Source organism: Chenopodium quinoa, unplaced genomic scaffold, assembly GCF_001683475.1.
Source record: "Chenopodium quinoa cultivar QQ74 unplaced genomic scaffold, ASM168347v1, whole genome shotgun sequence".
In the NCBI taxonomy this organism is placed as follows: domain Eukaryota; kingdom Viridiplantae; phylum Streptophyta; class Magnoliopsida; order Caryophyllales; family Amaranthaceae; genus Chenopodium; species Chenopodium quinoa.
In genome coordinates, this window is record NW_018743204.1 from 140,730 (window position 1) to 158,549 (window position 17,820).

Sequence of the window (17,820 nt, forward strand, 5' to 3'; positions counted from 1 at the left end):
TGTTGTAGTTTTTTATTTTATTTTTTTTTTTAAAAAAAAATCAAAAATGATTTTTTAAAAAAAATCGAAATGGGTTTTTTTAAAATTAATTTTGAAAATTCGAAATAGGTTTTTTTTTAAATTAAGTTTGAAAATTCGAAATGGTATATTTTTAAATTTAGTTTGAAAATTCGAATTGGGTTTTTATAAAAATTAAGTTTGATTGTTGAGAAAGGTTTTTTTCTAAAATTAAGTTTGACAATTCGTAATTGTATTTAAAAAAAATTGGAAATTGTTTATGTGACTTTTATAAATGATTGTGTTTAAAATTTGTATGTGTATGTGTATGAATAATATTATACATAATTATGCTTTTTTTTTGTGTTAATTCTGTGTAAATATAGAAATTAAATGTATTATCCGTTAAATGTATTTATTATAATATATAATTGATGCAGGATTATGGTGGAGACGAAAATGATTACAGTGGGATATTTGGACATGATGTTCCATTCGAAGAAGCTCAACAGGCGATTGATTGGGCAAAACAGGTTGCAATTGCAGCTGGATTTTGCTTGGTAGTAGTAACTCACAAATCTCAACGGGATGGTAGAATGGATCGCATTTTGAGATGTGACCGTTATCGCAAAAGAGAAGAAAGAGATTTTCGTACAGCCACTCGGTTTGATACAAAGCGGAAAGGTTGTGGGTGTGAGTTCAGAGTAAAGGTTCGACAACTACGGAGTCGTGACGGTTGGGAAGTGATTGGTTACTCTAAATGGGGGTATCACAACCATGAGATGATAGTATATGAAGAGGGTCATCGATAGCAGAGCGGCTTAAGTCCTGCTGCGAAACTAGTTGTGAAAGAAATGAGTGATGCTCAAGTCAAGCCTGCTAAAATATTAGCATCTGTGTTAGAGAAATTTCCAGAAGACCATCCAAACCGAAGACACATCTACAACGTCAGACAGCAACTTAGGTTTGAACGGTCAGAGGGAAGGAACCCTATACAGCAGCTGCTACACCAGGCACAATCACGTGGTTACTTGTTCTGGTTTGATTCTGATGAAGATACAGCGGAGGTGACTCATCTTTTCCTTGTGCATCCTGATTGTGCTGATATGATCAAGTCTTGGCCATTTGTGATTTTGATCGACTCAACGTACAAGACAAACAAGTACAAGTTCCCACTGGTTGAGATCATGGGGATGACTCCAACGAACCAGAACTTTCTGATTGGTCATGCAATCATCAAGGATGAGACGGCTCCAAGTTATTATTGGGTGTTGGAGAAGCTGAGAAACTACATCGGGCCTAATGTTCATCCAGCAGCCATCGTCAGCGACTGTGAGGGAGGTCTCTTTGCCCCCATAGCAGAGCTGTTTCCAAAATCGAACCACTTATTGTGCACATGGCACATCAACAACTGCGTGAAAGTGAAAGCCTACAACCTTTTCAATAAGAATTTGGAAATGGCAGAGAGATTGGTGAATGGTAAGTGGCGGAAGATCCTACAGGCTACCACAAAGGAAGCGTATGAGCGAGAATTGGCTAACTTCAGGGATTCGTACCAGTGGTGTCCGGCTGGTGGAATATGTGATGCAGCAATGGGTCCCTCACAGGGAAAAGTTTGTCAAATATTGGACAAACCAGGTACTTCATTTCGGGAACACTACAACATGTAGAGTTGAGAGCGCTCATAGAGCTACCAAGGACTGGATTGATTCATCGACCGCTGCTTTGGATACACTGTTCGATAGACTTAACAAGTCAATTGAAACTCAGAAGAACGGCATCAGGAACTCTCTAGAGGACTCCAGACGACGACATGGTACGATGTATAGCCATTTCATATTTAAGATTCTCCATGGTCGTGTGTCGCACTACTGCTTGGGGTTGATTCTCACTGAGCTGAACAGGATGAGGGACTTGGCTGACGAAGTGTATGCTCGGTGTGGGTGTGCTATTTCAGTAACTCATGGATTACCTTGCGCATGCACCATTCACCGCGTTATTACAGAAGAAAGGGCGTCGTTACATGTTGATCAGGTCCATTCATTCTGGCGGACGCTCGTTATTGGTGAGCATGCAGACACTCAAACGGCCGACCGTGAACAGGAGGAGTTGGAGCAGTTTCGTTCGATGTACGACCGAGTGTCCTCCAGCCATCCTTCTATTATTCGTGACGCTACTCATGTACTTCATGACATGTTCCACACGTCTACCTTAGATTATGAGGAACCCGAAGGAGTTGACCGTCCTCGAGGTCGGCAACGGCGGAACAAGAGTGCGTTTGAGTATATCCGTGGTCTTGGTCGTGGTCGTGCTCGTGGTCGGACATCGTCATCTAGTCGTAGTCAATCTTCATCGTCTGTGAATATGCCCCTGAGAACTGGTACGTTTTGGTTGTTTACATTGCACATAGTTTTAAAGTGTTACTCCTGCCTTCTTAACTGTCTATAATTATATGGTGAATAGGAAGAAACGATGTTGATCAGTTTCCGTACAAGGACAGGATACCTGTGATCATCATGTCGTACTTGGAAGGGTGGAATGATGTAGTCGGAGATGGTAACTGCGGATTCCGGGTCGTGGCTGATGTTTTTCAAATGGGCGAAGACAACTACGGTTTGGTGCGTCAGTTGATGTACAGCGAAATTGCCTCTAACTGAAATGTTTATCGTCATGTGTACTAGGACGACTTGGATGGCGCTCTACGGCGTATCCGGTGGGGAGGTGGACCTTGCGGCCAAAATCATTATTTTGACGCGCCCCTAGACCTGTTTGCCGTTGCAAACATTTACAAATGCACAGTCATGCATTTCGGCCTGGGATTGCATAGTCAAGCTTATTATCCTTATACCACGGTTCTCCCTTGGCGGTCGCGTGAGACTGTCACCACACCGGTCAGAGAGGTAGCTATTGCGTTTCTTGGGTCGTCATACAGACATTTCATCCGACTAGACATGTCATCCGATTTTCCAGTGCCATCGATTATACCTCGGTGGTACACTATTCGCACAGCGAGCGTAGAGGGTTGGGATGCGCTATATCATGACCGGATCCACGAATGGAACACCCTAGCTGCATTTTAGTTTTTCATGTTTACATTCTTCCTATGTAATCTTATTTGTACGTTGCTCTTTTAATGAGAACATTAATCTTTTATATTGTATTGCTTACTGCATTCTATATGTTGCATGGGTAAGTTGCGCGGATCCACGAACGGTTATGTCAAAATTTAAAAACAGCAATGATAATATGTTTAAGTTGGAAGCTAAAAGAACAATCTAAAATGTTACAAACTTACAACATAATGTCCAATTTAATAAATTAAAACGATAATATTTAAAGTGCTCTATAAATAAAATGACAAAACCATCAGTAATCCCTCCTCGACGCCGAATCCCAATGCGCAAGGGTCTGTTCCAGACTATCAACAGCAGCTCTCACTGTTGCACTCATGATGTCCTTCTCCAGAGAGAGTTTCTGAACATCCTGCATTATCTTTCCCATCCACTGCATACAACAAAAAATAAAAGATGAAATACAATAACAACATATAAAACTTAATTAAAAGACAACGATAAATATAATATGAGACATACCGCTTCCATGGCAGTAGGCGGTGGCACATAATCATCATCGTTATGGTCGAGATCTGCGATCAACCTCGGGTGCGAATACCAGTTGAACCATTCCATGTAGTAATGGTCACACATGGGAGTAACCCCAGAGGGCGGCCGCTGCAACTCCGCAGTCCATAAGCGGGCCACCATCGGAAACTGGTCTCACGTCCCGGTCATGATATCCGGCCATTGCACGATGTAGTCCCTCGACGATGCAGGTCGGACCGCCTTCATCGGGCATGCCGGGGGAGGAGGGACAACTTGGACAAATCCAAGCTGGCGAAGACAACGCTGGGGCATGTACGCCTCGACGATCTCACGATACTGAATGAGTCCCGTGTACAGGGTCCTGGGTACCCTAACACTAGGGTTCGGGCCGAAAGGCATCCAGTTCACCTGCACATAGTTTTAAAATTTAATAACATGAATATAATATGTGCAAATAATAAAATGTAGAAACAATTTATAAACGTTACCTCTAAGGGGGACAGCCTGTCCAGCAATAACTGTATCGATCGGAGGCGGTCAACGGACTTCTTCTCCGAGCGCGGACTCCACACACAAGCACGCGGCATCCCCTCATCAATAGGAACCGGGTCACGATGTGGTCGCAATGCAGGAAAGTACTCGTATATCCAGGTCTGCAATAGAGTCAGACACCCAATGATACCTGCCGCGTCAGCCCGACTCGCAAATCCTAGTTGGCGATACAAATACGCCAACGTAGCCGATCCCCAGGAAAACTGGCCTACACTGTCGGGGTCACACGCCTCTACTATGTCGCGTGGCCTGAGCTTGTTTCCGCCGCTCTTATCCGGAAACAAGGTACATCCGAGGAGTAGAAAAACATAAGCACTCAGCTGTGCGTCGTGCGTCCTACGTGCACTGGGGTACAAACACCGCTGCAACACGGATGCGATCTTCACACCGCCGTGTTCCCAAACACTAAGCGCCTCGGTGTACAGTGCAACCCTGTCCACCGCCAACAACTCCGCCAGCAAATCTGCCTGATCCGCATCAGCCACAGCACAAAGTCGTTTACCCTCAACACGAATCCCCAGAATGGCCTCGACGTCATGTAACATGATCGTCATCTCACCGAACAAAAGGTGGAAAAAGTTTGCATCCGGCTGCCATCGCTCAATGAAAGCCATGATCAGCATACTGTCAATCTTATCGTGCATGGTGGCAGGAACGTGATTCACCCCAGTGCCCTCCAGTCGCTCGAACATCTCGCTCTTCGCCGGCCAAGCCTCAGCCCATGTACGCAAAAAGCTACAAGTCTTTTCCCGAGTATGACATTTCAACAACCTCGTAACTGAAGGCCTCTCCTGGTCCTCCCAAATACGGGCAACTATGTGTCCTAGAAAGCTAGGAATCACACTCCCGTCAACAGGCCCACCGGGTACCTCACTCCTAACAACCCAAGAATCATTTACGGCCCTCGACCGTTTCCTGCTTGCCCCAGATACAGTGGACGCAGATGATGTGCCAGATCTACTAACAAACCTACCACCCCTACCCTTACGCACCTCCACCATATGTGTCTCGTACATGTCATCAACCCTCTGACTGAATGGACCGTAATCATCATACGGTCCACTGCCATCGTCCACATCCTCATCCTCATCTGCGCCCTCCTCCTGCTCCTCCTCCTAGTCACCCTCCTCAGCATCATCATCGTCCTCGTCATCCTCATCCCGACGGTGGATCCGTTCTCTACGAGCCAAGGCCGAAATACCACGGGATCTAACATGTCTATGCCCCGACCTCTCCAATGAATAGCTTCTACTAAGAAGCTCTACATTCTTCCCCGCACCATGACGACGCAGTGAATTCTACAAAAAATTTAAAAATATATAAACATGCAAAAAATTATACGAAAAATAGCTACTACTACCCAAATCAAATAAACTAAAAACATACTAACAAATTAACATAATAAAGAAATTAACAAAACACTTAAATAAAAATAATAGAAAAAAAAATACACTAAGAAAGGAAATAAAACCAACACATAAGAATATATATAAACATAAATAATTCATTCCCAATTAAAATAAATTAACTAACCAAAAACAATATCAATAATAAAAATTAAAATAAATTAACTAACCAAAAACAATATCAAATGAACAAAAAAATGTACTAACAAATTGAAATTGAGAATAAAAATAAAAATGTACAAATAAAACAAACAAATAATTGTAAACAAAATCTAAACATAGAAAAAATATAAACATAGAAAAAATAGTTGTATTTTTAAAATGTACAAATAAAACAAAAAAATAATTGTAAACAAAATATAAACATAGAAAAAATACAACAAAATTGAAAAAATTTATAAAAATAAACAACAAAATATAAAAAACAATTGAAAAAGATATTACACAAAAAAAAAAAAATATTTTAATACAAATATATAAAAAAAAGGGGGGGCGCCTTGGCTGGATGCCCAGCCAGCGGTGGTGGCGCCAACTGCAGACGCCGCAACTAGTGGGCTGGCGCCTAGGCTGGACGCCATAGCCACAGCTGCGGCGCTTTGAATAAACGCCACAACCGTGGCTATGGCGTCCAGCCCAGGCGCCAGCCTACTGGTTGCGGCGTCTGCAGCTGGCGCCACCACCACTGGCTGGGCGTCCGGCCAAGGCGCCCCTCCTCCGTCACGGCGGTTTTCCCTTTTTTTTTTTAACAAATTGTACCTTGCCTCCTTGAGATCTCCTTCCCTCCGCCGCCGCCGCCAATTCCTTGCCTTGCCGCCTCGACATTGCCGTAGTTTGAATTTATTTTTTTTTTGAGATGTTGAAAGAAGATGAGCGATGAGAGTGTGAGTGATGAGAGTGTGAGTGTTTTTTTTTTTAGGTCAAGGGCAATATTGTCAAATCAAGTGAATTTTGTGGGCTTTATGTGGAGATTTGCGGGCGATGTTTAACAAATCCCCTCCCTAAACCTTAACCACCACCAAAAATGACCACTAATGATTGAAAACGGCATATTTAGGGCCTGAGTGGTCAAATTCGACCCTAAATCGATCGATTTTGACCGCTAGGCTAATTTTGTTTTGGGGGGTAAGAAAAGCGATGGTGGGCTGATGGCTATCAGTTTTTAGTGGGGGGAAAGGAGGAGGGTTTCGGTGGTTGGGGGTGTGTCGAACATGGTGCGGATTCCAATGGCTGTGACCTGTGGGTATGTTAGAAATAGGGAGTTCCGGTGCAGAAATAGGGGAGTTCCGGTGCGGAGGGGGTGACTGGGGGTGGGGATGGGGTGGCTGAGATTAATTTTGGATTTTTTACCAAATTAAGCCAACTTGGAAAATTATTTTGCAAAGTGGACTCGTGGCAAAAGTATTTCCCAAACTAAGCTTGTGGGGTAAAACGCTATCTCGAACAGCGTTTTATACCCAGAGTTTTTTTAAAATAAAAACCAAGACATAAAACGCTGTCTCAGACAGCGTTTTATGTTAGTTGACTTTTATACAAAAAGTTCGTATTTCCTAGTTAAGAAGAAAAAAAAAACACACAAATACAGTAAAACGGTGCCTCAGGCCGCGTTTATACCATTTAATGCAACGCTGCCTGAGGCTGTGTTTATTGTTCAAAGGAAAATGCTGCCTCAGGGTTTCTTGCGAGGAATATACTCAGTGTTCTGCATTATTACTCTCATTCTCACTCTCACTCTCGTTCTCACTCTAACTCTCCTTCGCAACTCCTGCCACCGCCGCTGTCGGTACTGCCTCCGCCGCTGCCACCTCCTCTGCCGCCGCGGAAGTGAGAAGGAGATGTTGCGCCATTGCCCCACTGTCACACTTACTCTCTCTCGCTCACTCAATTCGGGTAAACCCTAAATTCATAGTATAATGTTGAAATTTGCTTTGAATTGTTGTATATTGTAGCAATTTGTCATGTAAATTGTATTAATGTGTTGGTAATTAGTAATGAAAATGTGGTAAATTGTTGATAATTATAGATGGTAATGTCGCAGATTGTTGATGAAAATGTAGATGAAACTGTTGATGAAACTGTTGATGGTAATGTGGTTTATTTTTGTGAAAATAATGATGAAATTGTTGATGTTAATGTGTACTTGTATGTGAAATTTTATGATGAAATTGGTTATAGTAATCATTTTGCATTGCAACCTAAACTAAGAGTTAATGAAATTGGTGATGAAATTGTTGATAGTGAGAATGACCTTGTTTCATTGCTATGTATGTTATGTATGGTTCAATTAGGCTTTTTTTTACGTTGTTTTAGAGTTCGATTATCCTTAAATGTGATTTGGTTGTTATGTAGAATATGGCTACACAAAATGTAGTGTTGTTATGCCGGTGGAGGTGAAATTTTGTTCGATGGACCAAGTGTCGAGTACATTGGAGGAAATATGGAACTTATAACACTTGAACCTAACATGACAGTCATTGATTTGATGAATGAGGTTCATAGCAGTATTGGTTCAAACCCAATGAATGTTGAACTGAACATTAAAATGAGGTTTGAGACTGGTCATGGGGTTCAAGTGTTACCTATCTCTACAAACAAACATTTGAAAGCTTTGAGGAGCATTGTTGCAATGAAGGGTGTTCCCAATGAGATATATGTTGAAACGGTGCCTATATGTACCCAACAATGTACTCGGGCAGAACAACATGCTACATATGTCTCTGATTTCAACACCGCGTCCTTCCAAGTGCCCTCAAACCACATTCCATCGAATGAATATGGGATGGGAACTTTTAGTCGAATGCTGCATGACGATCAATTTCACATGCCGTTTAGTTCTCATATAGTATCACTTGTACATGCGGGGGGATGTGTGACAATGCTCAGCCAATCCGGTCCTTCGAAATCAAACACCGTGGCTCTTTCACCGATGCAAGATGAGGTGCAACCATCACTGTCTCGAGAGGAGCCAACTCATTTTGATAATATGGTGAACAACAAATTGTCGGTCTACGATGTGTATGCGGATACAACTGATGAGGACAACAACGGGGAGGAGGATGATGGATTTGAGCTTATGGATGTTGAACGTGGCCAGATGGAAATTGATGAGCCCATGGTTAGAACTCCAGGACCTTGGTTTAGTCAAATAAACGAGAATTATGAAGTTGATGAGTATTGGGTCGATTCGGGTAGCCAGACATCATTTGTTCCAGGGGGAGAATTCGAGAAGGGCATGTACTTTGAAAGTAAGAAAGTGCTTCAAGAAATGGTGAAGATGTATTCTATACAGAGAAATCAATTCTACACCATAGTCACCTCAAATGAGAGTGTCCTTCATCTGCGTTGCAAGAAGAAATGTGGTTGGTCTTTACGGGGTACGAGGACAAGTGAGCACTCGCATGGCTTCACCCTAGTCACATACAAAGGGCCGCACCGGGAGATGTGTTACCGAAGTACTATCTACTGATCACCCACACTTGGATTCGATTATAATATCTGAGCATGTGAAGTCCTTTGTGCAGAAAGATCCGACCCTAAAAGTTGAATTCATACAGGAACTCATCTCCAAGCAATTCCATTTTAATGTTGCGTATCGAAGAGCATGGTATGCCAAGGACAAAGCCATCACTCAAATTTTTGGGGATTGAGAGAGTTCTTACAGCAGACTTCCTCAGTTCATGCAAGCACTACAACAGTCAAACCTGGGAACCGCAGTCGTATGGAATTGAAACACAAAGCTCTAGTGGAGGGTAGGTATACCAGCAACATGGAAGTGTTTGAACGAGTGTTTTGGGCATTTGGTCCTTGTATCGATGGTTTTAAACATTGTATGCCGGTTATCTGTATCGATGGGACGCACTGGTACGGGAAGTATAAAGGAACACTTTTGGTTGCTACAAGTGTGGATGCAAGCTTCCAAGTATTTCCACTAGCATTTGCGTTGGTTGAGGGGGAAAACACTTCCAGCTGGTCTTGGTTTATGAGCTTCATTTGGGAAAGAGTTACGCAACAAATGGCCTATGTGTTATATCTGATCGACATGCAGGGATCATTGTAGTAATGAATGATCCTGACATTGGATTCACTCAGCCGCGAGCATATCACAGGTTTTGTGTTCGCCACTTGGCTTCAAACTTGAGATCTCATGTGCAAAGCAACAACACGAGAGATACGTTCAAGGCTGCTGCGTACCAAAGGCAAGAAAGAAAACTACAAGATGATTTGTGGTCGATCGGTTAGGCATGTACCAAGTCGTTGGAGTATATTGCCCAAGTGTCGTTTCATATGTGGTCGTTGTTTCGTGACGCTGGTCACAGACATGGGATATGTACAACAAACTTTTCTGAGACATTTAACAATGTTTTGAAGGGAGCTCGGTTCATGCCAGTTATGTCCCTCGTCAAGTTAACTTTTCACAGAGTCAACAGGTACTTCACCTTAAGAAGGGAATCTGCTGAGTCAAGGGCTGAACAGGGACTAGCATACCCCCCAAGGTCACTGCTATTCTGGAGAAGAACACAGCAAAAGCAAGATACCACAGGGTGGATGCTTATAACCGCCGATTGCACATTTACCAAGTTACAACAGAAAGGGGAGAGCGAGTTGGTAGAAAGGGAGGCCATAAACACACTGTTAACTTTTAGTTGAGAACCTGTACATGCAACAAACCCCTGATATTCCACCTCCCATGCTCTCATGTTCTAGCGGTCTGTGCGACGTACTCACTGTCAGAGAGGCCGTGGGTGTACCCTTTCCTGCAGTCGGATGCCTATACGAACACGGCCACAGTTTTGTCCTATCCCCTGTGAGACGACGTGGATACAGTGCACCGGTCCTAAACTCATCCCGGATGACAGCATGGTAAGAGGAAAAGGTCGGCCAAATTCAAAGCGCATACGCAATGAGATGGACGAGACCAACCGCCCTAGGACTAAATGCAGCCGCAGCCACCAGCAAGGTCACAACCGCACAACGTGTCCTTCTCGACCGACCGTGACCTAAGCATGTATTTGTTATTTGTTGTAGTGGTGGAATAGTAGATTCATTTAGGATATGATTGTGTAGATTTTTCAACATATGTAACGCTACGATCATATGTACCTTATATTTTGGTTTTGATTACAAATTTTCCATCGTTGCATTTAACTTGTCCAAATGATGTCAATTTCATAATCTAGTAATTGTGTTGTATAATTGGGGTGTTCATATTGAATTTAATGAACATATATCATGGACGGACACGATAGGATACCCGGACCTCTTGACCGTTCTGTCCTTACACTGTAGGACAGCCATCGGAGCGTTGACATATGGGAGCAGACGGTAATATGTCATCTGACATTATGTATCGATTTGTGTTGTTTTGATGTATTATCCAATATTATTTACGGTCATCCAATGATTTAACAGGTGGACGTAGCGGGGATGCTGGTTTGCAGGCACTTCACGACCAAGGTTTTGGATAACTAGGTTCTCCATCCACGCGTTCTTCAGTATGTCGACTGGGCTGGCTTCGGTGGAATTCATCGTATGGCTTACAGAGAAATCGATCGGGGGCTTATCACTGCACTAGTTAAGAGATGGAGACAGGAGACGCACTTCTTCCATCTACCTGTTGGAGAGGCGACCGTCACGCTGCGAGACGTCGCGATACTCACGCGCCTTCCTATCCATGGGACTGCAGTGACAAGGGGTGTGTTGGTCGACCCCGCAGGTTTGGTAGCTCGGGTTTTAGGGGTTCAGCCAGATCCCAGTGAGATCAGGGGCACCGCGTTGAGGATCGGTTGGCTACGCGACACTTTTCGTGACCTACCTAGACACGCTGACGACGCCACAGTGCAGAGATACGCCAGAGCTTACTTATTTCTGCTCATCTCGGGCGTGTTGTTTGGAAACAAGAGCGGAAGCCATCTACAGCTTATTTACCTGCAACTGTTAGACCACGACTGGGATCAGATCCGTGGATATAGTTGGGGTAGTGCTTGTTTGGCGATCTTGTATCGCCAGCTGTGTAGAGCATCCCGCCATGGAGCAGCTGAGATCGGAGGTCCTTTGATTGTGCTACAGGTAAACCTCATGATTATCCACAACCTAGTTTGGCAATGACTTACGTAATTTATACTTAACCTAGTTTTTAATTATTTAAATTCCAGTTATAGGCTTGGGAGCACATCCATGTGGGGAGACCAGGTAGGCCTGCTGTACATCGTGCTGGGCAGCAGGACCAGGACGAGCAGTACGCGCCCTATGATGCTCCACCTCTCCCTGCACCTGATGAGGCGTACGGTTGTAGGTTCATAACGTTACACTTTTTTTATCCCATATTGTTCTAAATTGTTGGTTGAAACATTTTCACAATTTGTTGCCATAGGTGGGTGGTCCCCAGACTGACACATGCGCATGGAGCGAGGGGTCTTCCGTACTATCAAGACGCGCTCGATCAACTCACCGAGGAGCAGGTGGTATCTTAAAATAAATTTTTAACCATTTTTTTTACTCTATACACTGTCTATTGTCATTGCACTAACCTATTTATGATATTATTTTTGATGCCTTATTGTAGATGACATGGGATCCGTATGTTACCCATTCGGTAGAGGCAATGCCTCCAGATTTTCTCGATCATCACGCAGAGTGGCGTGTCAGGACCCCCATGATCTGTTTCGAGGTCATGGAGAGTCACCTACCGGACCGAGTGATGCGACAGTTTAGGCTACACCAGCCTATCCCCCTGGAGTGTGACACTAGTATCCGCCTCCACGGTGTTGACCGTCGAGGAAAGGCGGAGACAAATTGGTCGCAGGAGCATTAACGTTTCATTGAGCTTTGGGACCAGCGGTTGGAGTCCGTCGTCGCCAGTCATCCGTTTGAGGGTGTTATGGATCCTCGTGATCCTTACATGGTACGGTACAGGCAGATTACACAGCATTTCATCAACCCTAGCTACACGCCACCATCCACACATTACCATCCAGTTTATGACGTTATTTGCAGCCTTGTGAGTTTCTTTAATTTTCTTGTTTCCAAAAATATTTGAATTTTTATATCATATTAATAAGTGATGGATGATTAATGCAGGCGGGGGATGTGAGTGCGATGGTTGATGCACTATCAGACGCCTTAGCAGGCATACCCACCAGAGCCCAGGTGGAGCGGGTGCGAGATATGGGCATGGATACCTTGCAAAGATTTGGCCATGGCCAACTCATCCAGCCGCGGTACGATCATGGACACCACCCGTTCCATTCACAGTTCGAGTTTAGACAGAGTAGTGGTGGAGGTGATACTACCGCCTCCACACAGGCAGAGGATTACATCTTCCATGATACCGCTCCCGGCCATACCCAGGATGACCCATCGTCTAGCCAGCTGACTCCACTACCCCGAGACCCATTCACCCGCATTCAGCATTACACGAGGCGTCCTCGTAGACGGAGGGAGGACACACAAGATGTAGATCAGTTACATCCAATACATGAGTCGGGATAGTAGTAGTTGATTTATTTGTGGTACTCTTATTTTCTACAATGTTGTATATAACACTTACATTATTAATACAAGAAATGTTTTTTATATTAATCTCTGTACAGTTTGATTTTTAATTTCCTTATTTGTCCGAATCGGACTTATGTCAGTAAACTTAGATCTTTTTTTGGCCGATATATAACAAACAACATATATTTGGGCTCCATAATAAGAAACAGGGTTGAACTGATGGTCTGCTGTAGTTAATGTGTTGTTTCACGGTGGTTGTAGTGCTGTTGGGGTTGTTTCGAGTGTTTGATGGTTGTTTGTGGTGGTCGATGGTGGTGGAAAGGTTTGGGCTGGTGGTGGGAATGCTCGTGTATTGTTCGGGGTGTTTTGAAGTGCATAAGGGTGGTCAACAGTGGCGGCCGGTGGTGATCGGTTGTGGGGGGTGGTGGTGAGGGTGGTCCCGGTGGTTGTAGTGTTGTTGGGGTTGTTTCGAGTGTTTGATGGTTGTTGGTGGTGATGGTGGTGGAAAGGTTTGGGCTGGTGGTGGGAATGCTCGTGTATTGTTCGGGGTGTTTTGAAATGCATAAGAGTGGTCGACAGTGGCGGCCGGTGGTGATCGACGGTGGTGGGTGGTGGTGGGGGTGCTGATTGAGGCTGGTGGTTGAGGCTAGTGGGTGAGAGTGGTGTGTAGGGGGCAGATTTTGGACAGGAAGAGGTGCTGGCTGCTGGGGATGCTGTCCAGCAGAAAGACGCTGCCTGAGGCAGCGTTTTGTTCTGTAACATAAAACGTTGCATGAGGCAGCGTTTTATGGTATACATACATTTGTTAGAATTTTTTTACAAAATACATACAAAAAAGTCAAGTACCATAAAACGCTGTTCGAGACAGCGTTTTATGTCTTGGATTTTTTTTTTAAAAAAAAACTCTGGGTATAAAACGCTGTTCGAGACAGCGTTTTACCTCAGAAGCTTAGTTTGGGAAATACTTTTGCCATGACACGAGTCTAGTTTGCAAAATAGTTTGGCAAATTGGCTTAATTTGGTAAAAAAATCCATTAATTTTGGGTTTTTTTTTTTTCTTTTTTTTTTAAAAAAAAATAATTTTCTTTTTTTAATCAGTAATATAGTGACACGTGGCAGCGTGGACCCCACTTAACGGATTTTATTCAAAATCCATTAAATGGTGGTGAAATCCTTTTATTTTTATTATTATTTTTTATTTTTTTATTTTTTTGTGGTTTTATAGTAAAAGTTTTAGATTTTTTGGTGTTATAATCAATTTTTTGACAATTTTGTGGTGTTATAAGTCAAAAAATCCTACAAATAATATTCAATAAAAACACTTTGTAAATTAAGACAAGCAAAGTTCAATTCTATTTGTAAAAAAAAAGTTTTTAACTTTTAATTAATATAAACATTTGTAGATTTAATGAACAAATGTATTAGATAATAAGTAAAATTAACTTTTAATTAATAAAAATAAATTAACTTTTAATTACTAATTTTCTTCACCTTATTCAAATAATATTTTAATAATTTAAGTTTAGTAAAAATTAATTCAGATTAACGAAAGTAAGTGCAATTAAGTATAAATAAGTTTGAATCTTGAAAAACAGTTCTTCAATAGACCCTCATATTAGAGAATTAGTATCCAAAGTGATTGGTTAAGTAAAAGGATAAGTTCTTGATGCATGAAAACAAATATAATTTGAGTATTGATGTTGCAAGCACAATCTAAACAAGGATTAGATCCTTAATGAGGAAGCCATTTATAAGCACGAGATTAGATGCGTTGTGGCTTGAGAATGGCAACATGGACTTATGTCCATGTATATTGTGCGGAAATTTAAGGTAAAATTCCATAATCACAAATTATCCCAAATCATTATGAGCTGGTTGGAGTAAAATCCAAGCAAAGCATCATTAGGAAATCTACTAAAGTATATGTTGAGAACATTGCTGCCTTAGAGGCAATAATGAGGATATTTTTCAAAGGATAGTTCGTTGTTGAACTTTGATGATTATAGGTTGCCAAGTTGAAGGTCTCAAATCATGAAAATGAGTGGGAGCCATCACTTGGGTAATAAGTCCTAGATCACATGTAATCCATAACACACTAAAATTTTTATCATCTTATTATGAAAGTGTTCAATAATGAAGATGCTAATTTTTTCAAAGTAATGATAACTAAACCTATGCAATAAGTGAACCACAACATTCACAACTGCATAAAAGAAATCAAGCATATTAGATATGGGTGTGATTTCTATAAATGTTTTGTAAAGAGTATTACTCTTAAAACATTTGTGGAAAACCATTTATCAAAAGATGAAACTTTGAAAAGTTTCATAGTGGAATAAAAAAATTTACTAACAATTCCAAAAACTATATAATTGTGATTTGGAATTAAATAATGAGTCCATTCGATTTGACAATATTTATAATAGGGTATCAAGACAATGTCTTAGATAAAGAAACACCTATTAAGTAAACGTTGAATATCATATCGAAACTATCCCTGATCAAGGTCATTTGAAAGTTGGATGACTAATGACCGCGCAAGATTAGTGTGTAGTATGATTTATAGCACCGTTTCTTGTGCTATAAGGACAAGATTGTCATAAATCATTTGCACAGGTATTAGTTTGGAACTATACCGGATCGACCTATGAGAATACTTTAAGAGATTTACCAATCGTCATAAGTATATTACTCATTATGGCTATCAAACCTCTTTCCTCGACCATGAGTATTGTTAGTTCTCGTCCGAGTACTAGTCTACTTTGATGTTGTCAAAAGTCTGTCGTACAAGGGGATTATAAAGGCAACACTCGGGCGGCTAGGGACTCTTAGTAAGGGAAGCTAACAATGCAAGACTGGGAATGTCCCCCTATTAACAATAGGGAACATGTCTTTGTTGTTTACAAGGCCTCTCAAAGAGCGAGACTATGAAAATGCATGGTCGTGCCCAGATGGATTTTAGAAATCATCTGCTTATTGACAGTCGAACTCGGAAATTGAGAAACACTTCTGGACTTAATAAGGATGACGAAAAATCTTACCTTATAATTCATGAAGAGACGTTAAGTGACATAGGAAAATAGGCTATACACAAACAGCACATGTCCGGAAGGACAAGTGGGAGATTGAAAGGAATGGTGTCCTTCAAACTAGTGTATTATTTCGATAGAGGGTTCGGAACTAATTAGGAAAGCTAATTATTCAGTGAGGTCAAGTGATCGGAATGCCTAGCTGGAGGCCGCTTCCGATCAGTAATATTAATGAATAATTAATATTACAGCTTGCACTTGACTGAACCTTTCAGGTCACACCCAATCGTGTAACCGAACCAAGACAACGAATTAATCCGTGGAATTAACTGAGTCGACAGAGATTTTACGAACTAAGACGTCGGATTCCGAGCTTAGAGCGTCGAAACCGAGCGTCGTACGTCAAGTCAATTCATGCAATCGATGAGACGAGAAAATAAGTCAAATGACAAGTCATCGCAAAAGACCTAGCCTCGGATTGGCCTAGCCAACCGAGGACTAGGCAACATTAGCTAGCATGGCGACTAGTCTTGGTCGCAAGCCCAGCAACCACGCATGTGCGCTGGCCTTATTAATTTCCTCAAAAAAAATTGTCTTATTAAGTGGGATAGACATCCTTAGAAAAGCTAATGTCATTATTATTTTGACACACAAACCAAAACAGCATACTCTACCTCACTCGCCCCTCCCCCCCCCCCCCCCCCCCCCCCCCCCCACACACACACACACACAAATATGTAATGAGGTTAGGTCATATAAATACTCTAGTGAAGTAGTTTGAAATATAGTTCGTATCAAACTTTGTTTTTTATGTTATTAATCATTTACTATTGGTATAATTGTTGTAGATTACCCAGTTAAGAAACTTAATACGTAGTAAATAAAATCATACATTTCCAGTAACAAAGATTTTGATAATTTGTAGTAATTATTTTTTATCATTATTTTTTAATCATTTACTTATTTTTTATCATTGTTATAATAATATATTATCAAAGATTTTGATAATTTGTAGTAATTATTTTTCTAGTAACCAAAAAGATTTTTAAAAAATAACACAACACACAATCCTCTAATTATTAAGTTAAGTTACATAAACACCCCTTGAACAATTAAAATGTAATTTCATTCATTATCCTACCACAATGCATAACAAATCATTCCATTTCCCCTTTTTTGGTAATAACCCTTTACAAATATGATAAAATCACCTTATCATATGGGTTGTTATTGGTTCATTAAACTACCTTGTAACTCTATTGTGTTGGTATAGCAATGACCCTCTATTTTTGTGCTTATTTCCATTATATTATTGTTATCATAGAATAATCTTCATGTTTTAGGTGAGTTGGCATTGACCATATGTTGTTTGGTGTATTACCTGTTTATTTTTATCAAAAAAGTCTACTTGTTTGTGTTGTTTTGGAAATTATCCTCTATTGTCTTCATATATTACTCTTCTGTTTTGGTTTGGTAATGATCTTCAATTGTTGAGCTTATCACTTGTTCATTATTGTCTTCATATATAACTCTTCTATTTTGGTTTGGTAATGACCTTCAATTGTATTGCTTATTACCTGTCCATTATTGTTCTCATATATTACTCTTATGTTTTAGTTTGGTTATGACCTTTAATTGTATTGCTATTACCCGGCTTGTTCATTATTGTCATCATATACTACTCTTCTGTATCTTTTTGGTAATGACCTTCAATTGTTAAGCTTATTTCCTGTTAATGGCTGT